The following is a 26280-nucleotide window of genomic DNA, read 5'->3' as shown; positions in this document are numbered from 1 at the left end:
AGAGAATTTTTTTTAAAAAAATAAAATAATGTTGGATATCAATTCTATTTTAATGTAAACAGGTGTGTTTTTTTTTTAACGGCAAATTCTAGAAGAACTGCTTTAATCAGTCTGTTCTTAGTTGCAGTAAACTAACTGGGGATCATGATAGAAGCTTAAATATTAGCAAATGAACTGGAACCCATGTTGCCATATGCCTGAAGAGTTATCTTAAGTAGGCACATTATCCCTCCATATATCAGTTTAGTCAGGACTGTGATTCTAAGATGGAGATCTTCCAGTTTCCTCTCACGTGAAAAATTGGCCTGAAAAAAATGTGCTGAGGGGCCAAAACTGATTAGCCCTAACTTGAAATTTCATCAGAACAACTAAAAAGACCCAGTCCCTTTGCAAACCAATGATTGATGATGTGCCATCAAATTGCTGTTGATGCCTAGCAAACACACACCACTATTTTCTCCATGACGATCTGTCCCTAGCCTGTCTTTCAGGTTTTCCAACTGTGCATTCATCACCACTGTAACTGAGTCCATCCATCTTGCTGCTGGTCCTCCTCTTCTTCTCTTTCTTTCCACTTTTCTCAGAATCACAGCCTTCTCCAGAGATCTAGGTCTTTGGATAATATGTCTGAAGTAGGACAACTTGAACCTGATCATTTGTACCTTGAGTGAGAATTCTGAGTTGAGTTGTTCGATGATCTAGTTGTTTGTTTTCTTGGCTGTCTGTGGTATTCTCAGGAGTCTTTTCCAGCACCTAAGTTCAAAACCATCAATACTCTTCCTATCCTGCTTCTTCAAAGTCCAACTTTCACTTCCATCGACTGTCACAGGGAATACCATGGCTTGCATGATTCAGATCTTTGTAGGTATAGAGGCATCATGGCATTTGAGTATCTTTTCCAAGCAAACCAATGAAAAATTTGTTTTTGTTTGGCTGGAAGGCTGCTTTGAAAGCCTATGCCTGGAGGAGGGGAAAAAAAAAAAACAAAGTGGGAATTGGGGAGAAATGTAGATAAAATAAAAGAGGTAAACTATCAGAGAAGAAAGATATGGACATATAGTTTGCTCTCATGATAGCAGTAAACATTTAGAGCACAAACCAGAACTCCAAGGAGCCTTTACCATTTCTGGGAACTAGGGTGAAAAAAAGCAAACAACTTGTTATTCCCTTTTAGGCTACTGGGACCATCTTAATGGCTCTTCTGAAATCTGATGCTCTCTGTGTGTTTTGTACTTCAACTCCCACAGTTCCTAGCCAGTGGCTGTGCTCACAAGGGATTGTAGGAGTTGAAGTCCAACATGTGTGACTGACACAAAATTTGGGGAAGAATTGCCAACTTGGTCTATGTATATGTACTGAGTTCACATAACTCAGCACATATACATAAGTAGACCCAGGTTAATGAAATGCAGTGGTTGTGTTCATATAACACGTTACGCCCAAGCAAAGAAATTTTGACATTACCTAATGGTCTGCTTCTCACATGTTAAGATAATCTTTGATTCCAATTCTGTTGCCAATTTATGCTTTTTAGCATGCATTTGAATCAATTAGGCCACAGATATCTTGAAAGCCAGTGTTCTCTATTCTTCACCTAGTGTCCTTTGGGAAAAAGAACTTGAGTGAGAAGATTTCTAAACTTTATCAAGCAACTGACTGTTTATATATAGTTGCAACCTGCCCTAAAAAAAGGAGGCGAACCCCTACTTTGTTTCTCTTTGATTTAATGTATATGACCTCAATACTTTGATAGTTAAGGACAAGGACTATTTAAGCTTGGTTTTCTTCAAAAGCCTTGAAGTAGAATATATAAGAATGATTTAGAACTGTTGTCATAGAACTGAAGGGTGGTCAGATCTTTTGCTTGCTTAGCGTAGATGGTTTATTCAATAAAAAAGGGAAGAGACCCCTTTTCCCCTTCTTCATCCAAATGGTTCTTGAGGCAGATATTTTGCTGCTTGCAAGAGAGGAGATGCTGACTCTTGTAAGGCATTGCTAATACAAATAAAATACAAAAAGACAATGAATCTTGATTGTCCGTGCTGAAAGCTTATCCCAAGGCAACATAGAATGGACTTCAGTTTGATTTATGTATGTGAAATGTATGTAATATATGTACATGTAAATATTGTTTATGTGTTCTGATGGCTGTTTTTGACATGTTTTATAAAATGCCACAATGATTCCAACTCAAAACAAAATCCAGCTAATATTGCAAGGAAAATGCATTTAGGATCTTCATCCAGCATTGACTTATATTCTTGCTTCTCAGAAATAATTTTAAAACATGGATTTGTTACCAAAGCATCAGAGTTAGTGTTATACAATCTGGCTGACTTTTTCCCAAAAAGGGTATGAGCATTTTTATTTTAATTTTGTTCATTTTTACAGGTAAAGGCATGTTTAAATTCAGTCCAGGCTTATTTCCAGCAGAAGCTAGATTGTGTAGAGCACCTTATTAAGATACTCCATTTCTTTCTTTCTTTCTTTCTTTTTTAAGGAAGCAATTATATAAATTTCCATCTGGAATAACTGTCATAAGCTATGAATAGAATTTCACAATGGGTTTCTGAAAGTGTGGGGGAGGGAGTGTATGATTCATGGTTATTTTATTTTATTATTTTGAAAAACAAGAGACATAAACTAAAACCATTCTAAATGTAAATCATAGCATATGTCTTCCTTGTTATGGGGTGTACAGTATATCTATAGAATCGCGCTCTGAGAATGAAAAAGAGAGATAATGGACATTTATTTAAATTTTTTGCTGATTCCAACATTTTGTACAGGCAGACTTTTCATGATTTGGGCAGGCCAAGAGGGAGCAAAATTGGAACTACTAAGAATCATGTTATCTGATGGGAACCTTTTCCCCCCCAAAAGGGCTCTACCAAATGTGAGTAGGAGTCATTCCAAAAACGATATCAAAAGGTATCACACTGAACTGACTTTATATATATATACAGTATATACACATTCATACATATATACATATACATATACATATATAATTTAAAACATTTAAAAAAGAAATAAAAACTAATACAAACTAATATAAAGAAAGGAAGAAAAGAAAAAGAGAAAGCAAAAAATGCAAGAAAAGAAAAAAAAGAAAAATAGGAAAGGACAAAGATATAAAGCAGGGGCTTCCAATATTCTTCACAGCAGTTATAAGTACACTTATATTTTAATCTCTCTCTCTAAAGTTACATCATAATACTCTTTCTATAATTATCCTGTCTAATCCTCAAAGCCATAAATCACGAGTTCATTCTTTTTCATTTTTACGCAAAAAGTCCATAAGAGGCTTCCAGTCACCAATAAATGTAGTGTCTTTTCTCTAATCAGAGAAGTTAGTTTATCCACCAAAGCAAGATCTGTCAATTTCACCAACCATTCCTCAATAGTGCGTAATGTTGAATCTTTCCATCTCCGTGCATATAATAATCTCTCCGCAGTAATCATATATTGAAATAATCTTCCATGGCTTTTTTCTAATTGTTTATCCATTAGTCCTAAAAGGAACAGTCCTGACTTCAATTAAATATTAATCTTTAAAATTCTCTGTATCAAAGTACGTACTTGAATCCAAAATTTTCTAGCTTTTTTACATGTCCTCCAAGCATGATAAAAATGTCCCTTCATCTTGTTTGTATTTCCAACATACATTTGAAGTGCCTTTATACATTCTAGGTAATTTCTCTGGCATCATATACCAATGATACATCATTTTATAAAAATTCTCTTTCAGACCATAACACAATATAAATTTCAATACTTTTAACCACATATTTTCCCACTGATCCATCTGTATATTATAACCAAAATTCTTAGCCCAGTTTATCACGCATTCTTTAACCTGTTCTTCCTCTGTTTCAAATTTCAACCAAAGTTTATACATTTTAACAATTACATGTTCATCATCAGTGCACAACTGTACTTCAAATTCTGTCTTACTTTGCTCCATACCATAAGTCTTTTTTGTCCATTTTGAATCTTTCTGATAACTGTAAATGGGAAAACCATTGACAATTATATCCTTTTGCTATTAATTGCTCTCTTGATTTACTTTTAAATTCCCCTTGATGGTTTTCCAATAGTTCCTGGTGCATCAACCATTTGTTTTTGTCTGCTGTTTCTCTTCTATGATATGTTTCTTGAGCTGAGATCCATAAAGGTGTTTTCGGGCACAACCTGGGTTTATATCTATTCCATATTTTCAATATTGCATGTCTATAAATAATCATGCCACCCAAACCTCAGGTCGTGACCTTGTAGCTCTAAAAGCCTTCTGTGTCCTAGCCACATCCATTTTTTCATCCAGACCAAACAACAAGCAGTGAAATACAATTTCAAGTTTGGTAAACCCAATCCTCCTCTTTCCTTTGCATCTTGTAACACTTCACATTTCACTTGTGGCTTTTTTCCCTTGCCGTATAAATTTAGATATATCCTTCTGCCATTGTTTAAAGGGTACATCAGTTGTCAAAACAGGTATTGTCTAAAACAAAAACATCATTCTTGGCAAAACATTCATTTTTATCACAGAGATTCTTCCCAACAGTGACAATTTTAATTTCTTCCGTTTTAACGTGTCCTTCTTAATTTCATTCAATGTCTTAACATAATTATTTTGAAATATCATACAATTCATATTTGTCATAGTAATACCCAAGCATTTTACTTTTTTCTCACTTAAAACCAGTTTTTTACATCAGTTCTGTTTGATCTTCTAATTTCATATTTTTGTTAACATCTTTGTTTTCTGATTATTAATCTTAAAACCTGCTAACATACCAAAGTCCTTGAATTTTTCTGTTAATGTTTCTACTCCCTCTAGTGGATCCTCCAAAACTAACACCAAATCATCTGCAAATGCCCTTAATTTACAAGTTTCTTTTTTAATCTTTTTAAATCTTGTCTTATGTCTCTGTTCAGTTCCTCAAGAACTAAGATGAACAAAAGTGGAGACAGCGGACATCCTTGTCTTGTCCCTTTTTGAATCTCACAAGGTTTTGTATGTTCTTCATTAACAATTATTTGTGCTTTCTGAGAAGCATAAATCAATCTTACTCATTTAATAAAATTATATCCAAGGTTCATATGTTCCAGAACTCTAAACCAAAAAGTCCAATTTAAATTGTCAAAGGCCTTCTCTGCCTCTAAGAATATCAATTCAGCTTGTTTTTCATTATGATGCTTCAAGTATTCCAAAATATCCAAAACATTTCTAATATTATCTCGTAATTATCTTTTAAGTAAAAATCCACACTGATCTTCGTAAATAAAATCCTGTAAAATTATCTTCAGTCTTTCAGCCAAAATCATGATAAACAGCTTGTAGTCATTATTCAGTAAAGATATTGGTCGATGGTTTCTTGTTAAAGTCAGATTTTGACCCTTTTTAGGTATTAATGCTATATTAGTCTCTTTCCAGCTATCAGGAATTTTTCCATTCTGTAGAATAATATTCATCATTTGTTGTAAAGGTTTTTAAAGCTCATCTTCAAAACATTTAGAGTAAGAAGCCGGCAACCCATTTGGACCAGGTGCCTTTCCCGTTTTAGTCTTTTTGATAGCTTCACACAGTTCCCTTATTGTTATAGGTCCATTCAAAATTTGTCTCTGATTCCCTGTGATTTTCAGTAAATTCTGTTCTATAAATATTCATCCACTTTTTCCAAGAAATTTCTTGTCATTTGTATAAAGTAGTATAATACTGATGAAGCACTTTTCACATATTTGTGTTATCTCTTACTACAGTATTACCTTCTTGTAACTTTAATATCATTTTCTTTTCTTTTTCTTTTTGCAATTTCTATGCCAACCATTTCCCCGGTTTATTTGCAAATTCAAAATTTCTTTGTTTTGCATAGTTCTTCCTTATTTCCATCTCTCTCACTGAACTGACTTCTCTATGACTGGGAAGCATCCACCAGCTTCCTAGATTCCCAGGAGCCACCATTCCCTTTACCAAAGCCACCCTATTTTAAAAAAAATTATTTTATCACCCAATAATGCTTGAACAGCTTATAGCATCCTCCTCAAAAGGGCCGTCCTTCAGATAGGATGAGCTGCAATCCCATCACCCCCAGCCATTGTGCTATAAGCTATAATGGGTAATTGAAATCTTATAAGTTTCTTTTTTAATCTTCTGAAACCCAAGAGCTTCCAGATCTAGTGCAAATTGGTATATTAATATGTTGAATGATGCCATAGAAATAACTATTGCACATGAAGGTTGTGCTGCAATAGTTTTGTTAATGTTTGCTAAAGGATGTTGGATATACACAATAGATGTGGAAAGATCCAGGACCCCATCTCAGTTCAATGGAATACGTATTCTTTAAATATTGCAGACCCATCCACTGGAAATTCTTCTACCAAAGTCTTACAAAAACAGGAAGATGTGCCACAGCATATTTTATACAGCTCCTGTTCATTTCACTGAAGCTTATCCAATGGATGAGGTCCATTGCTCTAATCTCAGCCTGCTAAAAAACACAGCAAAGCACAAGGGAGGGATTAACGAGATCACATACATCTAGAGTTTGGATCAGATTTTGCTTTCTACTATTCGTTCCTCACATCAGTGCTAAGGGGTTGGGGGGGGGGGGGGGAATAAATATAGAAAAAAACTGCATCCAAGAGCAATTGCAAGTGAGCCTCTTTTGCTGACACACAATATCAGGCACAATATAATCAAATGTTTACATCATGGACCTTATCAGGAAATGACATAGAAAAAGACAAGAGTAAGTGATTGCTGGGATTCCTGATTAGAGTTTATATGCCATCATTTCACTTGGTGCTGCACAAAAATATTCCTTAGAGCACCCACAGTTCACCAAGAGAATTGCTCTTAAAACTGTTTTAGTTTTCCCAATCGGCCTTTCCCAACCAGAAGTTATTCAGGTGTGTTGTACAACAGCTCCCATCATTTTCCTGCCAGCATGCACATCTGAACAATGTAAGTTTGGGTTAAGCTGAAAAAGTGCTGGGAAAAGAAGTTCTCCTGCACTTTTTTCTACCAGATATTCTTCCATTTGCTTTTGAAATTTTGCCAAAGGTGAAGATAATGTTGGATAAATTCTTGTGGCTGGAGTAGGGCGTCCTTGCACTTACACGGTGATAAGATAGCCAAGAAGTGTGTAATGGATATCCTGTCCTTATAGCAAAATCTACTCTTCAGTCATTAGTAACCTTCTTGGCCCTTAAATGTTTTAGTTGCATCTTAGCAGAAGACCTCATGATGCAACTCCTCTGATATGGCCTTTTCAGTAAGAAGGGGTGTTTTGCCCTTGATAAATTGTTGAACAATGTGGAGAAATACTTCTTTCTCCAGAGAAAGTTTGAAAGATCATTTGTGCCCAGCTCTAGCTAGACCTGCAACTCTTCTCTGAGGTTACTTGGTTTACAAGCCAGATGCCAATTTGCCCCACAGCACAAACTTGATTCAATTTGAGGAGAACCAGTGAAGCATAAGGATATTTGTGGACTTGTTCCACAGAAAGCTTCATCAGATCTGTTAGCCTGTGATCAATCACTTGCTCACTGAACCACATATAGCTTTATGGCAGAGCAGTCAAGCCCTGAATTGCAAGGTGCAATCAAGAAAAGAAGTATCACACAGGCTTCAGTAATGCGCGTGAATGCAAGAATTAGGGTTAAAGTACAGACTGTTGGAAGCGATTATAGGAGCCTCCAGTCCTTTTTTATTAGTGAGTTGGTTAAAGCGAAGTCTCTTTACATTCCAAATCTTTTCTCAGCTGCCATTTAAGAGATAAGGTACTAACAAACTCCTTTCCCATCTGTTGGCTGTTAATGTCCAGTGTTCCTCTTGTTATTTTCTCAGCCTCATCGCAATCTCTTATGAGAGCTTGTTTTTCTTCATGTTCAGTCACTGGAGTAGGGGACTCTAATCCTTTTGGACGCATTTGAAATTGATAAGCACTGCTCCAGTAGGAATGTCTATTCTTAAAATATATTATTTTTCCAAAGGCAAACTGATGTAACTAAAAGAAAAGTAACTGTCAAAGGAGCACTGATACATTTGGGAATTTAGATCCCAGCTCTTCCTTGCACCTAGGACTGTGATTAAGTTCTCAAACATATTAGTGCTCCTTTGAATTTACTATTTTCTGTTCCCACACTCATCTCTCATGCAGCCTAAATTATTTTGGAAAACAAACATGGCAATAGTGCACTTTGGTTTGTAACATATCAATCTCTGAATTAATATTAAGATGGGTGAGTAGGCAGATGGATGGATGGATGGATGGATGGATGGATGGATAGATAGATAGATAGATAGATAGATAGATAGATAGATAGATAGATAGATAGATAGATAGATAGATAGATAATTTAAAACACACAGAAAGAGAAAGAACAGAAAATGCTGAGGCAGGAACTTGCCAAGACCTTCCCAAGCTGGAGTCCCACACTTAAGAGAACAGGATTAAGGTATTTTCAGGAGGTAACTCATAGAAAGGTTGCTAATGGAACATTAGATAGACGTGATGCTGTGGAAATGAAGCTCACCCACTGTTTTTTGGAGGCAATGAAAGAAATGTTCATTTGTGGCCAAGCTTGAATTTACATGTTGTATTGTATTTCATGATTAATTGTAGTATTTTAGTCATTTCTTTGTGGTAATTTTAAATGGTAGTGGTATATTCCAGTTCTTCATTTAGCACTTGCACAACGTGAATTCATCGTGAATACCTGGGAAAATGAGATGTTAATTCCTTTTTGGGTAGCTCCCATGTATTTTCCAAAATAAGCTATGGAATAGTTATTCTGATAACACTTATCAGGGAGGTAGTGACTGATTGTAACAGGTCCAAAAGTTTTTGGAGTGGACATTAGAAAGAAATAACCATAGAGACATATACAATATAATATAATATAATATAATATAATATAATATAATATAATATAATATAATATAATATAATATAATATAATATAATATAATATTGTCTATGGTAGGAAAAAGGAAGAGTAGAACAACAAAAACTGTAGCAGACATAATGTGAGCATTTGTTGTGCATGTATACATTCCAGAGTATCTTTGACACATTGGTGTCAAGCTCAACATGAAAGAGAATTTACCTTACTGAGTAATAATTTGCAAAACTATAAGTGAGATGGACTAATTAAGAAGTTATTTTTCCTACCCAGTTAGGCTGCAATATGTATGTTCTTACATGTTTATGTTTACATGTTGTAGTAGCTCTTTTGGTTGACCATACTAATTGACTAAATAGTCTCACATTGTCCTCATTATGTAGCTGTGCAATACATGGAATACAGCTGGCGTTCAGAACTGGATCACCTTGTCTTGATCTCAGTATACCGTGACTTGATGAGTTAATGGCCTTGTTTTGTTAATAGTGATTGGGATCTCAGAAAGATTCTCCCTGAGGAAGTCACCAAAGAAAGAACTCTTATCTAAAGTTAATATCAGGAACAGAGTAACTATTGAGTATCATCAGCACCTAGGAGAGGCCTCACTGTATGCACAGCAATAAGAAAACTCAGTCTCCCAGAGGTATTTATAGAATGATGTAAAACAATTTAATTAATTGTGCCAACAAAGGGTATGGCTTTCAAACTTATTTGAGAAACTCAGAAGTTTACAAATGATAAGGTTTGTAGGTACCTTTTCACTTGGAGCAAAGAATTCATCATTTTGCATTTGTAATAACTAATGCTGGGACAACTCAAACCAGAGTAATTATTTAATGTGGGACTGTAGTAGGCTAAAGAGAACAAAACTGTAGGATGACCAGTATGCAAGAGATGAGCAGAGAGGCATGGGAAAGCAACAAAGTAAAATTATTACTCAATATAGAAATGTAAGTCTGTCAGTCCCTAATAAAATGAATGCTCCATCTTTAAAAACAACAGACATTTGAGTACCAGATGCTCCTGGGAGGAATGTTGTCATCATACTTTGTATAGGTCTGGCCATTGTTGGAAGGAGATGTTGAACTTCATCCAAGGTAGGCAATCCATGGCCTTTCACCCCATGAACCCATTGGTGCTTTTGTGTAGTTCCATAATCTCTTTCACAATGCATTATTGAAATGAGGACTGTTCCCCAGCTCCAGTTTAGATGAACCTTTACTTTGATCCAGCTCTAACGTTCATGTTATACCTATTCTTCTATGGGGTCTTGGGTCTATAAAACAGGGATGAGCAATATATTGGTGGCCCCAATAGCATTTTGGTGAATATAAAGGGCAAAAATTGACTTAAAGACTCAGTGAATAAATGCTGTACTAGATGAATAAGAATAAAACTCTTATAATAGATCACACCAGAAGTCTGGCATCAGCCTTCTCTCACTAATTTTCTGCAGCAACTGGTATTGAGAGGCATTAAGTCATGACTCATGGCCATTATTAAGTTAACTGTCAACTCATGCTGTTCCTTTTCAAGATGAGCAACATAATGCAAAGTATGGGAAAACACTAAGATTTCTTAAGCAAAAGAAATTTAAGGCAGGAGATAAGAGAACAGAAGAAGAAATATAACATAAACTAGTTTACACCAATGTCATTCACGATATTGCCCCATGCCTTTCTGTCTTTGCAAACCACCCTTGCTTCCACCAAGTCCATACTTGACTGTCATGCCTTTTGTTTTTTTTAAAACTTCTTTCCTCTCTTTTTGAAAGAGCTGCATCAAATCCTGACTTTCTTGGTTTCCCCCTTCCACTCAGCCCAAACAGTCTTCATATGTTTGAAGGAATCAAATAGACCGCTATACCATCACTATATTGTATATAACGAAGGTAATCTTTGTAAGACCATTTATTGCTATGCAGAACAAAAGCTGTTATTTTCATTGTACTCAGAGAAGATTGGGAACCAATCCAAATGATGGAGTCCTCACAATGAAGTACTTCTAAGATTGGCTATGCCATTAGCCACAATAACATGTCATTTCAGACTGCAAACTAAGTGGTGGCAATTGGGACAGAAGCCCCTTGGATTGTTCTTCCAATCTACTGCCTAGACCACTGCCTCACTAATATGTAAAAACTTTTTACATACTAACTCTCCCGACAATTGACATACAAGTATTTCTCTGAAAAAACCATGGCACAATCTGTTTGCATTTCCTGAATTTGCATGACATTCCTAACTGGGTCATGGTGATTACTTCGTGGGTTGGTTTAAAGGCCAGTGTGTCCTAAAACCAGCACATATAGGGTGGCTTGCTAGCCAGTGCTGTTGAGTGATAGCATTGCTTTTATTGGAAAGTACTTACAGGTTCTCCTCTCTCACATGCTAGGTCCCCTCGTTTGCCTACCTATATGAGCTTATCATTACCCAAATTGCACCTTACCTGTCTCCATTAATATTATTATTTATTTACTGAGATATTACCTTGTCTTTCTACTTTGATGAGTACTCAAAGCAGCTAACAGAATTCAGAAAGCAGAATCAGAATTTTAAAAGTAAAATGAAATACAGTGCTTAGCAAGAGAGATGCATTTTTAAATGCTAGAGGAGTGGGGCCCAAAATTTCCAAGGGAGTGTGCCCCATAGCCTAAGAGAAGAAAGATGGTTTGTCTTGTGTTCCAGAAGGATGGGCCTCTGACAGTGGTGGCATCTTCAGAAGGGCCTTTCCTGCAGATCTTAAAATATAAAATGTAAGTGTGAAAATTTGATTAAAAACAGTTGAAATAAACTATCAATGTACTCAAACTGAAAAGGCCTGCCTAAAGAAAAGGTATTTACTCACTTTCTGTAAGTGAGTGTATGTGAGGATGCTTTTTGTAGACTTTAGTTCTGCATTTAATACAATCCTTCCACATAGACTGGTGTCTAAACTTATGGATCTTGAGCTTCCATATTCAATCTGTTCTTGGATTTTGGACTTCCTGTCTGGCCGCTCCCAGAGGGTTAGATTAGTCAATTATATCTCCTCAGCTCTTATTCTCAACACTGGTTCACCACAGGGCTGTGTGTTGAGTCCCTTACTTTACACTCTTTATACATATGGGGGTACAAGTGAGTACCCCCACTCACTTCAGCAATATTATCATTAAATTCGCAGATGATACAACAGTGGTGGGGCTTATCTCCAAAGGAGATGAGGTGGACCAGCTGCTTTCGTGGTGCGGAGACAATAATTTGGCTCTTAATATCAATAAGACCAAGGAGCTTATAGTGGACTATAGGAGGAATAGATTAGATGTCCAGCCCCTGGTTATCAATGGAGACTGAGTGGAGCAGGTGGCCAGTTTTAAGTTTCTGGGTGTTATTATAAAGGAGGACTTGACCTGGGGCACTCATATTGCAGCCTTGGTTAAGAGGGCCCAGCAGAGATTATACTACCTGAGACTTCTCAGTAAACACCAACTGAATGAAAAACTGCTGGTGACCTTCTACCGCTGTACCTTTGAGAGCATTTTGATCTACTGCACCTGTGTATGGTTTGCTAACTGCACAGTGGCAGATAGGAAAGCGCTCCAGAGGGTTACCACCACTGCCCAGAGGATCATTGGTTGCCCTCTCCCCTCTTTGGAGGAACTTTATAGTTCCCGCTGCCTTAAGAAGGCTCAAAATATTCTTAAGGATCCATCCCACCCGGGACATTCTTTTTTTGAACTATTACCATCTGGCAGACGGTACAGGGTGATGAAAACAAGGACCAATAGGCTGAGGAATAGCTTCTACCTTAGAGCTGCAACTATACTGAATTCTATCGTATAGTGCAGTATTAATGCAGCATCGGGGTTGTGCAATATGGAATGTGAAGGTTGTGTTATATGTGTTTTATGTGTGTTATGTGTTTTATGGTTTTTATATTTTTAAAGCTGCACTGGGGTCGCATTAATTTCGTTGTACAATGACAATAAAGATTTCTATTCTATTCTATTCTATTCTATTCTATTCTATTCTATTCTATTCTATTCTATTCTATTCTATTCTATTCTATTCTATTCTTCAAAAGAGAGGAGTGTTAGTTGAGAGAGTCTCTTTCATCACTTGAGAGCAAGACAAGAGATGGCCCTTTCTGTGTACCCAGCATTGGACCTTGGAAAGTAGAGATATTTTTAAGAAGGCCTCTTCCTCTCACTTTAGCATCTTGACTGGATCATATTTAAATAGTCCTTCAGATAGTCAGGCTCCAAGCGGTTAAGACTTTGGAGGTTGAAACTAACACATCTCAAATTATGTCCAGTAAATAATGGTTAACTAGTGCAGGTCTTTCAACACAAATGATGTTCCCTGGCTCCTGCCCTCTTAGCAGCCTTGTAGTTATTAACAACCTGGCAATATTTTGCACTGAAAAATCATGGTATCACAGTCATTTAATTGGGATGTATTTAAAGCATAATCAAATGTTGCTTCCCTTCCCATCCCCTATACATGGATCATCTTCTGCATCAATCTCATGTCCAAAGTCTTAAAGGATAAGACTGCAGTACCTAAGATAGTGGCATTAGTGATAGTTGCTCAAGCCAAATCAAGAAGTGGAGCTAGAAGCACCAAATGAGAGCTTCCCTTCATCTTTTTAAGTATCTTATCTCAATGTTACAACACTCTAGTTCCGGGTAACTGGTAAAGATGGAAACATTGTTGCCCTTATCTTTTGAGAATGATGTCCAAATGCCATTGTTGAAAGGTTTATTTTCACCCCTCTTTTTGCCTTTCTTCCTCCACAGCAGGGGATCCGACTTAACTACAGTAGGGTGCCTCTGCTCTGCTTTCACTTACACTTTGCACATATTCAAGACTGCTCTTTTGCCTCCTTTATTTCTCAGTGCAACCCTCCCATTCTCTCCTTTTGATCATTATCATCCTTGGGTTTTTTTTTTAATAACGTGGACCTTTTTTCATCCCCCTACAGTGACCTTTGAACCTATTGCAGATCTAACAACTTGTTTCACCACAAATACTCCCTTGGTGACCAGAGAGAGAGAGAGAGAGAGAGAGAGAGAGAGAGAGAGAAAAAATTGTTATGTTGAATTGACTTTCTCTTCTTTCTCCCATCTCCTTCTCCTGATAAACTGCTTTATTCTTGAATTCTAACTGTAGGGATTTGAATAGGTAATGAAGAGACTCTGTTGGCTTCGAGGCTTCTGGTTGAAAAATATATGGAGTTATGTACAAAATCCTGTTATTCAAACAGTTAAGAGAACACTTCTGCCATTTTGGAAGGAGATGGTGGTTCCTTGGTTGTCTTTTGCTACATTAAAAAGAAAAGACCTCATGATGTGCTTTCTTTCCATAGCTCTGGCTCAGCTTCTGAATTCACGAGTAAAGGTTCTTTTGAGAATACTTGTGTGCTTCCCAGGTGTGCTTACAATTAGTTTCTCTAATGCCATGAGTAGCTAATAGTACTTCTGAGCTAGTGTGAGGCAGTCACTTTGAGATTCAAAGGGGTTTGGTTGCATCCTCCTGTAAACTAATGATTGGGTAAACTTCCATTGGGTATGTGCATCTGTTGGGTATTTTGATGCATTACAGTAAGCCATAATTTTGTTTTTGTTTTGTTTATTTATTTATTTGTCAAATTTGTCACCGCCCATCTCGTTTTGGTTTTGGCTCAGCCTATGTGTGAACCCAGCCCTCGTAGTTTGTAAGCCATAGTTCATTATTAAGATTACATGAGAACCAGGACACTGTGATTTGTTTGACCAACTAGAATTAAAACAAACCATCATTTGATGTGATGTGTAAACTGAGACATACCCTCAAGCTGTTACAATTACAAGTCATACTTGCCCTAGTCCAAGATTGGGGAAACCTGTGGGTTTCTAGATACTGCTTTATGTTGCCCAGATGACATTGAGATAGACACTTGTTTTCCATCACTGCCGTAACCTCACTCTTTTGCAATGAAACTCTTGGAAAAATCTAATTTGGGAAGTCATCTACCTGTTAATGAAAAAAATATTTCATTTTAGCATACCAGAGAAAATAGAAAATCTCCCCTGCCCCAAGAAATATTGCTTAATTGCAGTTATATAAATGAAGACCATGTAAGCTGGATTTGAGGAACAGTAAAAATAGATTCATACCATTATGTCATATGTATTATAATTGTTACATCCATACACATACCTAAGAGCAAATGTCATCCAAAGAGGGAAAAATTGTGAAAATCTGTTTCTCTGATACTGGTATGTAAATTTTGTTAAGAGAAGCAGATTGCAATGTGCCAATTTTAAATATAGATTATTTCCCTTCCAAAATATATGTTTCATCCTCTTAAAATAGATCCTTGGTATCTTCTGTGTTGGTACCTCTCCCTACTTTCTCGTCTGATTTGTCAAGGCCATTCCAGTGAAGCCTTTTGTGGTAGAGCGCACATCGCGTATATTTTTACAAAAAGTTATATTGCACTCTTAACTCTGAATTAATAGATTTAATTAATTAATCAGAATAATTAATTCGTGTATACTACCCAGTCTGAACTGAAGTCCACTAGTAGGCCTTGTGGTGATGGATTGTGTAAGAAGAGAAATGTGACGAATTAGAAAATGAGTATCTCTAATGCTAATGATTTGATTTCCTCCCTATCCAATCTACCCTGCTTTAACCAGTTTTATCATCATTAACCATCAAATTAGTAGCAGGTAAAGAAGGGGCTCAAGTTGCATGGGACTTATGCATATTTAATCTCTTGAACCTTAACTGTCCTGTGAGGAACTCAGAACAACTTTTACTGATCCTTGGAGAGATTTTCATTTTAATTTTTGCAGGCCAATCTTCAGCAATCAGTCTAGGCCCTAAACCATCTATTCAACCAGAGATGCCCCAGTTCCATGTCCCAGGGACCAGATCAGCCCTCTGATCCTTTTCTTTCTTTCTTTCTTTCTTTCTTTCTTTCTTTCTTTCTTTCTTTCTTTCTTTCTTTCTTTCTTTCTTTCTTTCTTTCTTTCTTTTTTTTGGTCCCTGAAGCTCTCCAAGTTGGTACCACCACAATTTGGCAGCCAAATGCTGAGAATCGGTAGCAAAATGCAAAAACAAAACTCCAGATTTAAATGGTATTATTTTTGTTGTTGTTTTGTAACATAAACTGCCCAGAGTTGTTCTGGTCAGGCAGCCTTAAACCTAATAAACAAACAAACAAATCCATTTCAATGGTACCCTGGTAATTAATTAATTAAAATAATTAATAAAAAGCACTCTGGAAGAGTTCCATTTTGGCCAACTTGCACTATCCTTGCTGGTTTTACAGAAGTAAGGCTACCTGACCAAAACAACTCTGGGCAGCTTACATTAAATAATAATAATAATACTAACAACAACAACAACAACCATAATAATGCCATTTATGTCTGGATAAGATGATTACCAATAATTATTAATTATTACTTGGGTGCTGTTTTCATTTTAATTATTAAAAAAATGTTTTTGCTGTTTAGTTTATCTTATTGCCTTGTGGAAATTTATTTCTGTAAACTGATGAGAGTCCAAAGATTGCAGCCATCTAAAAATCTAATAAATAAATCAGGAAATCTAATAAATAAGGAATAAAAAAATATGTCAAACAGGTATACTAAGCATATGATAAGCTGAATATACTTATTTTACTTTAAAAAAAAAAATCCTCCAAACCCTCAAAACTTTTTTAAGAAAAGGCCATTCCCACTCTGCTAACATTGGTGTATCATCAGTGGAGTGTGGTATCCCTCTGGGGCCCAAAGAAAGAAAAAATGGCAAAAAATAGAACTTGGACCCAAAGTTGTAAAATGACTGTCTATTTGTGTCCCTTAGCATATATACCTGAGCTTCACAAAGAGAGAAAAAAATAAAACTCAGAATCCAAAATGAGCAAACTAATGATGTGATTATTAAGCCAAATGGATTAACTCTGACATTTATGTGCAGAGATCTGTGGAAATGTGCAAGTATTAAGAGAAAGTATAACTTGTAAATGTGGAGAATAAATTGTGTACTCATTTGGTAAGCCAGTGGCTAATGAAGAGAACTTTTAATTCTGTTTCCAGCATGCATATGTGTATACATTTATTTAAAAAAATGAAATGATTTCAAGATTATCATCAGACACTAAGCCTTTGCCAGTTTTAAAGGGAATGTGAAAGAAGAACAGCTGCTAAAGCTATGTACTTATTTTAATTATTTATTATGCAGTTTTAATGAAACTTTCAAAGACATTTACAAACATTCTAGAACAACAGTACGTCAACAAAAATTAATGCAAAAAGCATCAGAAGACAGCAGGAGAAAAGCTTTTAAAAAGCCAGATAAAATAAAATATTTTTTTATTGTTTCAGTGAAAGAAAACATCTGGATATATTCAAGGCGGCTTTGGTGACATGTTTTGATTGATTTTGAATTTACCTAAAAGGAAGCTAGATTTTTGTCTCCAAAATATTTAAAAATGGAGGGTCATCTTAAATTTATCGAGAATATAGTAACAGAGGCTAATGACTTTCTTTTTAATCATATAATCTTTCTTTTCTTCTTTTGTAGGAGGAATTGTCTTAATTACAGATTTGCTTTCTTTTCAGATAAATACAAATAGCTAGAGATTACCATTCTGCTGGTACTAATTTAGGGGAATAGATGCCATCTAATACTAAATTTTCTAGGTCATTTTTCTAGATGGAAGTTTAAGGCAGCTTCAACCAGGAATTCCACTATTGTCTCATACAGAGATTTCTAGGAGCATTCATGGGGGGGGGGCAGGAGTGTCAAAAAAGTCAAGATGGTGGTTGAAGCCCCACTCCTTTTGTAGGTGTGCCACACATAAGAAAGGGGCAGGGCTTTGATGGCACAGTCATGACCTCCATGTTGACTCTTGATCCCCCTTGCAGACATCACTATAGTTTCCCAAAACTGTCTCTGTAGAAACTAGCTGTATTATTCTTTTTTCTTTTTTCTTCTCACCTAGCCCAGACTATTCAAAGGGCTTTTTCTCTCTCCCCCACCCCACAATATATTCAGTGTTTCACAAGAACACTGTAACATGTTGACAAAAAATGTAGGTTGTGATGATAAACCGCTTTTGTTTTCCTTTCCCTCTAATCCAGATGTGCCTGCAGATGGTGATGATGTAATGAAAATTGGTGTAGAATTTTTACAAAGTGAAGTAAATGTCCTGGGTGGGTGATTGAAGTCCATAATGGGAAGATGGGGACTGGGGAACTGAACCAAATGAAGCATAGACCAAAGTGAAATCAGAAGTTGAAGCTCTATGTTCCTTAGCAGTTCTATTGAATAGAGCATGGTACATTGTCAAACATCAATCTAGATTATTTCCCCATCGACATTGCCTACATTGGGGGTGCAAAATGTGAAGGTCCAAGAATGCATGGAATGCTTGAGTAAGACCCCCTGAGTCCACCCCACCCAAAAGTTTATACCATTTAATTGTTTATAGGACAGAAAGTGGAAACTACTAAATACACAACAAATAATTAGTTTAATGGTCTTAGGTTAAAATTTACATGAATTGAATCATTTAGTTTTTTGTCCTGGTTCTGCTCCCTTCTTTGCCCTCCACCTCCTATTTTTCGGAGGGCAATCCCCAGCATGCTTCTCAAAGGCCTGGAAACATTTGTACACCCCTGGTCTACCCAGGCTAAGCCATGTGATGATGATTTCTTAGGTTTTGGCTGTGGGTTTTGAATTTGTCCATTGTGATTTATTCAACAAATTGTGGTCAGAGCAAACCAGGGCTTAGTGCAATGTGTGAACTCAGCCATTTCTTGGGAGCTGTGACTCTCCACAATTGACAACAGGAGTCTTTCTTACCTCAAGCAAGAGATGGAGGAATTTAGCTTAAAGCATTTTGAACTCAATGCAAGAACTGTTCTTCGGGAACCCTTCCATAAAATACTTTATAGGAATGCCTGTAATGAATATGTATTGGTGTACATAGTGAACTTGTACAAAAGTAAATCTAGGGTAGATTGCATCTGGGATTTAAGCCCCTTCCCATCACCCTCATTTTCCTTTCCACTACAATACATGACTTCATTGCAAAAACAAACTTGGCTTGCAAGTTGCAAAACATTGTATATGTTCCTCTCTAACCCCCCCCCCCCCCACCAAAATCTGTTGAAACAGATGAGATCTGTTGGCTTAGAAAACAAACCAACAGCAGCACACAAACAAAGCAAGAGTTTGTGTCCCTGTGTGGAGACAGCTCTCATCAGCGAGCAAATATTGGAGGCAGGGAGCCTTCCATTCTCTCCAGCAGTGATGTTCTTTCATTGGTGTCATGTTCTTGCTCACAAGGGATATGTCAACAGCATCCTCTGTTGATAAGCAGCAAAGAAGTAGGGAGATGGCCTAAGGAAGTGCAGCATCTCTCCCCATGTACATACACAGGCTGCAAAATGCTAAGGCGGGGTATCCACAGAGTATGATAAAAAAAATGTCAAGGTGACAGCCACGGACGTGTGATCAAGCCTGCACCCTTTTTTACATGTGATGCACATAAAAAATGGATGGAGCTTCAATCACACCATTGTGGCTGCCATCTTGACCTTTTTGACCACATCCTGTGGATTGCTCTGTGCTCAGGCCAGCCCCCACAATAAGGAGTTGGGGATGCAACAGCACCTGTTCTATCAAGCAGGTGCCCTGGCTGACAGTATTTTGTGAACTAGCATAAATCAGAGTTAAATCATTTCCTATTTATGAGACTTGTAAAGCTTTTAAATAAGACCTGGTCTACACATTATATTAATTGTGGTTTGCTTAACCATGAATTGGTGGCTAAGCCACAACCTGCTAGCTTTACATTTAACACAACCCCTTAAGCCACATTTTACAAACCAGACAGCCTGGATTCATGCAATTTGCTGAGCTTCAAAACTCAACCATATTATAGTTTAATACCAAGTGCTAACCCAATCTAAGAGCTGTAATGTTTGAAAGAAGCTTATATCATAAATAGGTTTCTGTGTATCTTTGGGGATCTTCCTTTGTTCCCTGTCTTTCTTCCAGTTCCTGGCAATCATACAATGCTGAGGGCTTTACAATCCCCCAACATCCTTCCTCCACTCCTCAGTCCCCAGAGAACCATCTGACTACATGGAACTGAAAATCAGCGGCCTAAGCATTATGGTGTCACCAAAGACCCTACCATTATAAGGCCAAAAATACAGTTTTAGAGCCTTAAAATAGGCTTATGCTGTTTAAAAAAAACAGAAACAAAAACGCATCCCCCTCAAAAAACATGGGAAAAAATAAAAATCATAACCCCACCCACATGTGCAACATGACCCAATCTACTTTGTGTCATTGTCCCACCTACCATGTCCCTCACCCCCCAAATTTTTGAATACAATCACAAGGTTACCCATGCAAGCCTTCTGCCTGCCAGTGATAGTTATTATCCAGAGGGCTCTGAGTTTTCAGCACAGGAAATGACAGCTAATTCATTAGATAGTTTTCAGTTCAAGCTGGTATTCTTGGTTCCTACCTGCTAAAATTGGATTTAACCATCCATTCACTATGGCTGTGTTCATCCAGTATGGTTACTAAACCCTTCTCTGGCTTCATATAATATAAGAAACTATAAACTAACCAGATGAGTTGGATTCACACAATGCACCAAATCCCTACAAGCCTAATTAAGGTTAACAGTAATTAACTTTAGTATCTAGGTGAAAACATTATATGTTTGCCTCCCCTGGTTAAATATGTTGCATGAACACAAATTCTGTGAGTATTGTAGGTGAAGTTTTAAAATATTTAGAACAAGCTTCACTTCTGTTAGCCCCCTCCTGGTTCCCCCTCTAGTGGCCAAAGAAGTTTGCATCTCAAACACAGTCCTATCTTATGCTTGTGTTCCCCTGTCTCTGATCATCTGTAATGATCACAAAGCTAGAAGAAATTAAATAAAAATGGATCCAAGTACTCCTTTTCAAGACAAGACTGTATCCTTCATGCCTAAGTTCATTGTTCAAGTGTCAAGGCTATAATGGCATTCAGAGATTTGTATTGATTTACAATATTGGATCTGTACTTTGACTAGCAATTTAGGAATGACAACAGGGCTTATTTGCTCATTGCTGGTTTCTGCTTCTTTATGTAATTGTACCCTTGACCTCCAGATTTGAGGCTATCAACATATTTGCAGTGATCCATTTCTGAGCTAGGAGTCACTAGGCAATGTTGGATGAAATAAGATCCTTGTTGTGGCTCTATCGTCATGATTTGAATAGGTTCACTGGCTCTTCAAGTGGCTATGTAAAGACATCACATTATATTAAAACAGCATAAAATCCTAAGGCAAAACCAAACAAACTACATTATAGCTTAGTGTAATATGTGAACCAACCATTATATTTTTATCATCTACTTCTTCATCATTTGCTTGATTAATTGTCCTTAATGTTAGAACCAGGGATAGGAGAACAATTTGCATTTTAATATGAACCCGTTAATTCACACTTCCCAAACTAATATGCAAAGCAGAACACAGCTATCCCTCAGCCTTTACGTGTCTTTCAATGTTGTGATGCAGTTCTTCCGTCAAAATATACACATAATATCCATGTGGGGGAAACTGCATATAAAATGTATACATTTGGAAATCAGCTTGCCCTCCAAAAGACCCAGCTTTGGAAAACTGTCTTCCCCAAAATGTATATGCCATTTGGTGTGAACTTGCATGAAGGAAAAAAGAGACAAATATGCAGTTGGATGCAGAAAGTTCTGCTTTGAAAAGTGTGAGTGTTGTTGAAAGTGAAAGTGACAAATTCAATTACGGAGCCTTGCTCTGTAATTTATAGGATGCTCTAGAAATCTAAGTGCTTCAGCTATTACCAAGCAACTACACCAGAGCAGGTTGGGAGTTCTTCTATTATACAAATAATGGTTTCCCTAGAAACCGACGGCTTTAGAAGACAGTGAGCACTGGATGCCTTTATAGCTCTTATGGATGATTGAAGTCCTACAGATCCCCAGATAGAAGAGCTAGTAGATCAGAAATGGTGCAACCAAGGAGTATGATTGCTCTATCTGTAGAAGAGTTCCACTAGGGAGAAAAGACTTGATGCACAGCCCAGCTGAAGAGTATCTCAATGAAGTTTTTTTTTTTTTTTAATGGGAGGAGGACATGATACAAAAGCACAATGACTTTCACTTAACAAGAAAAGTCTGATCAGAATTTGAGATAATCGCACGGATAGATAGAGCTGATGGCTTCATTCACACCTTGTGCTAAGCTATAATGGGATTGGTTTAGCAGGTCCTGAGGACCCAGACACCATCCTTTGTATATAATGTTTTGTGGCTTAGCGTATGTGAATCCAGCTATGGTTTATTCAATAAAGTATGATTAAACAAGTTACACTTGGGGCTGCACTTCCCCAGACAGAACTGCTGCACAATTTGGGGTTTATCCTTTCCTCACAGCTCCCACTCAAAGAGCAGATGATCACTGCGTCCAGGAGGGTCTTTGCCTAGATTTGTCTGGTGCACTAATTGTGCCCTTTCCTGGACCAAGAGTTACTTCTCAGTCATGAATGCCTTCGTCGCCTTTCATGTGGACTATTGCAGTGCACTCTATATAGAGCTGCCCTTGAAGAACAGTTGGATGCTACAGCTAGTCCAGAATATGTGGCACAAACAGTTATGGGGCTACCCTAGTACATCCATGCAACATCTCTGCTATGCAAGCTGCACTGGTTACAGGTAAGCTTCCAGATACAATTCAGGTTGCTGGTTGTCATCTACAAAGCCCTTAATGGCATAGAGCCTGGCTATCTTAGGAACTACCATTCTCCCTTTATTTCTGTCTGTCCTGTAATGTCTGACAGATTGGGAATGATCCTGATTCTATCTATTAAGCAATGTCATTTGATGGGACCTAAGAGGCATGCCTTCTGTGTTGCAGTGGCTGCCTTCTGGAATAGTATCCTGCAAAGATTCAAAGAGCCTCAACCTTGCTATCATTTAAATGAGCCTTGAAGACCTGGTTTTTTCCCCCAGATTCTGGGTTAGATTGGGGTGCATATCCACCTGAATTGGATTATGTTTTGTATATTTGTAGTACGTCTGTTCCCCCTGGCCATACCATCTTTTCCTTTTTATTGATTCAGTGCATTGGGTCCTGCTTTTAATCTGTATACCACTCTGTATATCAGAGTCTCTGTGAGTTGAGCAGCCTTATAAGTTGAAATGAAAAATAAACGATGAACACATCTTAGTCAGAACTGTGAACCCAGTTTAGTGCTCATTCAGAAAGTTGTAGTTAAAATAGAACATGACTTGGCACAGTGCACGAACTGAACTAGAAAATTGATTGATTGATTGATTGTATGTGTGTTGTATGTCCATAATGAATTACAGAGAAGTTTCTTTACCAGGCTGAATGATCAAAAAAGAAGTAGGCTATGATCAAAACCCAAGAATAGATTCTTGTACAATATCTACTAGGGCTGGATAAACTTCAGAAATGATTTGGAAGAAGTACTGTGTACAAGTATGAGCTCAGTACCTGACAGATGTTCTTGAAAGCAACCTGACTTTTTTCAGAGTTCTGCATTTAAGGAATTAATTCATTAAAATCAATGTGGCCCATGCGGAAAGGTCCTGGGCTTACAGATACATGCAGTCTGAAGCACTTCTTCCAAAAAAATTTCAAAATCTGGACAGCTTTTGTAGCCATATGTCTGCTAGCTTTAAGATTCTGAGCTATGAAGAGTAACAAGTCTGTTTTGGGTGGTGGCTGGAAGGAAATCAGGCTTTACTAAGGTTTCTGAATATATTTTATCCGTAGCTTTCCAAATTTTGCATCTTAGTGTGCACTAGTTACGCCCATCAGGCCCTCCAAACAGATCTCCAATTTCCTAGCTCCAGACTGTTAATCCCTTGTTCATGCCCTTTCATACAAGCTCCAACAGCTTTGTTTTGGAAAATTGCTAATTAGAGGCTTATCCCTTCTTAGACATATTATGCAGGTTGATTGCAGGAGCTGATCTCATAAGTTTCTGTCTCTGGGGACTGTGCAGAAGTGGAGATGAGTCCTTCATGCATCTTCCTCTGGAATGCCCCCAGATAGTTTGGTTTCATTAAAGAGGTAATTAGCATCTTATGGCTACTCCAAAGGGCTATCTTGATTTTATTTTCAATCAAGCACAGTCATTCAAAAGAACATTCTCCTTCTTACCTAATGGCTAATCAGTCCCAAATGCAAGTGAGATGGGGTTGCTTTCGGCTTCTAGGTCAAAATATGCATCTAGTTAGCAAACTCCTAACTTGTATATCAGACATGAGTAGATTTCTCTAAATAATAATCTGGAGCACCAAGTGTAGCAGTGTTGTCCATATGTGAATAGGGGAGAATGCAGGAGCAGAGACTTCACTTCAGTAATAAGTATGTGCAGGTGAAAATGTTCATATCTGAATAATACTGTGTAAACTTGCACAGAATTTCCCCCTTCCAAGTTCTGTGTGCCAAAGGCAGTAGTGCATAGGTTGAATACCATGCCTTCAGCCCACCATCACTATGCTAACCCTGAAACTTGGTCCTGGCCATACCCTGATGTACCAAGTAGTGAGATGTTCAATATAGTCCTGTCATAGCTCTCACATACTGCTAGCACTAGGTGGCCTAAACCCCCAACATTTTGCCTTCCCAGCTATGGAAGAGCAACATTGATTCTTCTGATAAGTGCATTTTCAGAAAAATATTTCTGCGTTAAATCCTGATGCCCAATTAAATTTGGGGGCCTGCAGTTTGCCCCTGTTAATATAAATTGATTCCTCATAAAAGGTTTCTGGTCAGCCTTGGAGCTTTGCATGAGGATGTTTCCTACAGGCCTCTCTATAAACCTCCCTGATTCACTGATGGACTTTGGATAATTTCTGCTTCTGTTGCTTGTTGGCAGGATTTGATGGGTCAGAACAGAAACTTTCAGATCTGTGAATTGATACTCCAAGTGGAAAACCACTTATAGATGGAGGTCCGAAGGCTTTCTGGGTTACGATGTGCCCTCTGCCAGAGCAGCTAACATAGCTATATATCTGCCCAAGTCCAGAAATTACTCTTTACAGCCCAGGTTCAAGAGATTTCATTAAACCACAGAGTGGGAAGGAGTCCTTTAAGACATCAAGTCCCCTGCAGGAATGGAGATTAAAACATATCTTGACAGGTGGCTGTCTAGCCTCTGCTTGAACACTTGAATGAATGGAGTTCACTACATTTCTAAATAATTGATTCCACTGTCAAACTACTGTTACTGCTAGGAAGATTTTTTTCCCCCCAACATTCAAAGTTGTAGTCTCCTGTTTTGCAGATTCTTCCCCTTGAGGTTTTGTGTCTACTTAGCTGTCTACCCTTGTTTCATATACCCATTTCCAGCTCCTGTTGTATCTCTTGTAGCCTGATGGCTCAGATTTGCTTATCTGCCTGAAACATTCCCTAGTGCAACCTTTTTATGCCACTGGGCACAACTGGAAATTTACGAACAAGTTATGAGCATCTAGCAAAATGGCTGCCATGGTCATGAAACACATCTTTATCAGGGGCATTACTTTCCACCATCCTCAATAGCTTTCCAACATGCCTTCAAGCATCTCAGCTTACCTTTTCTAGACAAGTAGGCACACTTCCAACGAAAGCACTAGGCTGCAGCTCCATGTCATTTTAATTTTCTGAGAATGCTTCCAGAAGATATGCAGGGAGAGAAAGCATTCTTGCAAATAAATAATGCATTCTTGAGGGAAAAAAATGCTTTGCTTTGCATGATGATCTTTCATTTATTTTTTAATTCAAAGAATCTAAACAAAATACAGTCGTGTGAGGTTGGAACCTGACAGGCATCAAGGAAGGTATTGATGGATGCTATGTTGGGGTCCCAGACATAGTCCTTTTCAACCCAGTCCCACTAAACCAGTGTTTCTCAGACTTGGCAACTTTAAGATGTGTGGACCCCAATTCTGGCTGGGGAATTCTGGGAGTTGAATTCCACATATCTTATGTTGAAGTTGTCAAGTTTGAGAAACACTGCACTAAACCAATATTATTAAAACACAACCCTTAAGTTCACATAGCATGCTCTGTCCAAATAAACAAACCACATTTTGGTTTAATATGTGCTGAACCTCAGACTGCCCAACCTATTTTTAGCCTACCATAGTATACTGTGCATAGCAAACCATCAAGTGTGCCCAGGTCTATTTTACTGTGGAATGGGGAAATCTTTACCAATCTGTCAATTTCCAACCTAATGAATAACAAGTAAATAGCTACCACTGTTACTACTCATATGTGACCATGGATGAACAAGATTGTTTATATTATTATATTATATTATAC

At 37.5% G+C, this 26280-nt stretch overlaps 1 protein-coding gene across 1 annotated transcript in view; it reads left to right on the top strand.

The window, feature by feature from the left end:
• The window catches only part of MDGA2 (MAM domain containing glycosylphosphatidylinositol anchor 2), a 491572-nt gene that overhangs the window by 308312 nt on the left and 156980 nt on the right, over positions 1 to 26280 (top strand). The window lies entirely within an intron of this gene.

The sequence above is a fragment of the Python bivittatus genome, unplaced genomic scaffold, assembly GCF_059951505.1.
Source record: "Python bivittatus isolate LINGU-HERP-01145 unplaced genomic scaffold, Pbiv_v1 ctg000580_np1212, whole genome shotgun sequence".
Taxonomy (NCBI): Eukaryota; Metazoa; Chordata; class Lepidosauria; order Squamata; family Pythonidae; genus Python; species Python bivittatus.
The sequence above is the reverse complement of the archived record's forward strand: the minus strand, read 5'-3'. Positions and strand labels throughout refer to the sequence as shown.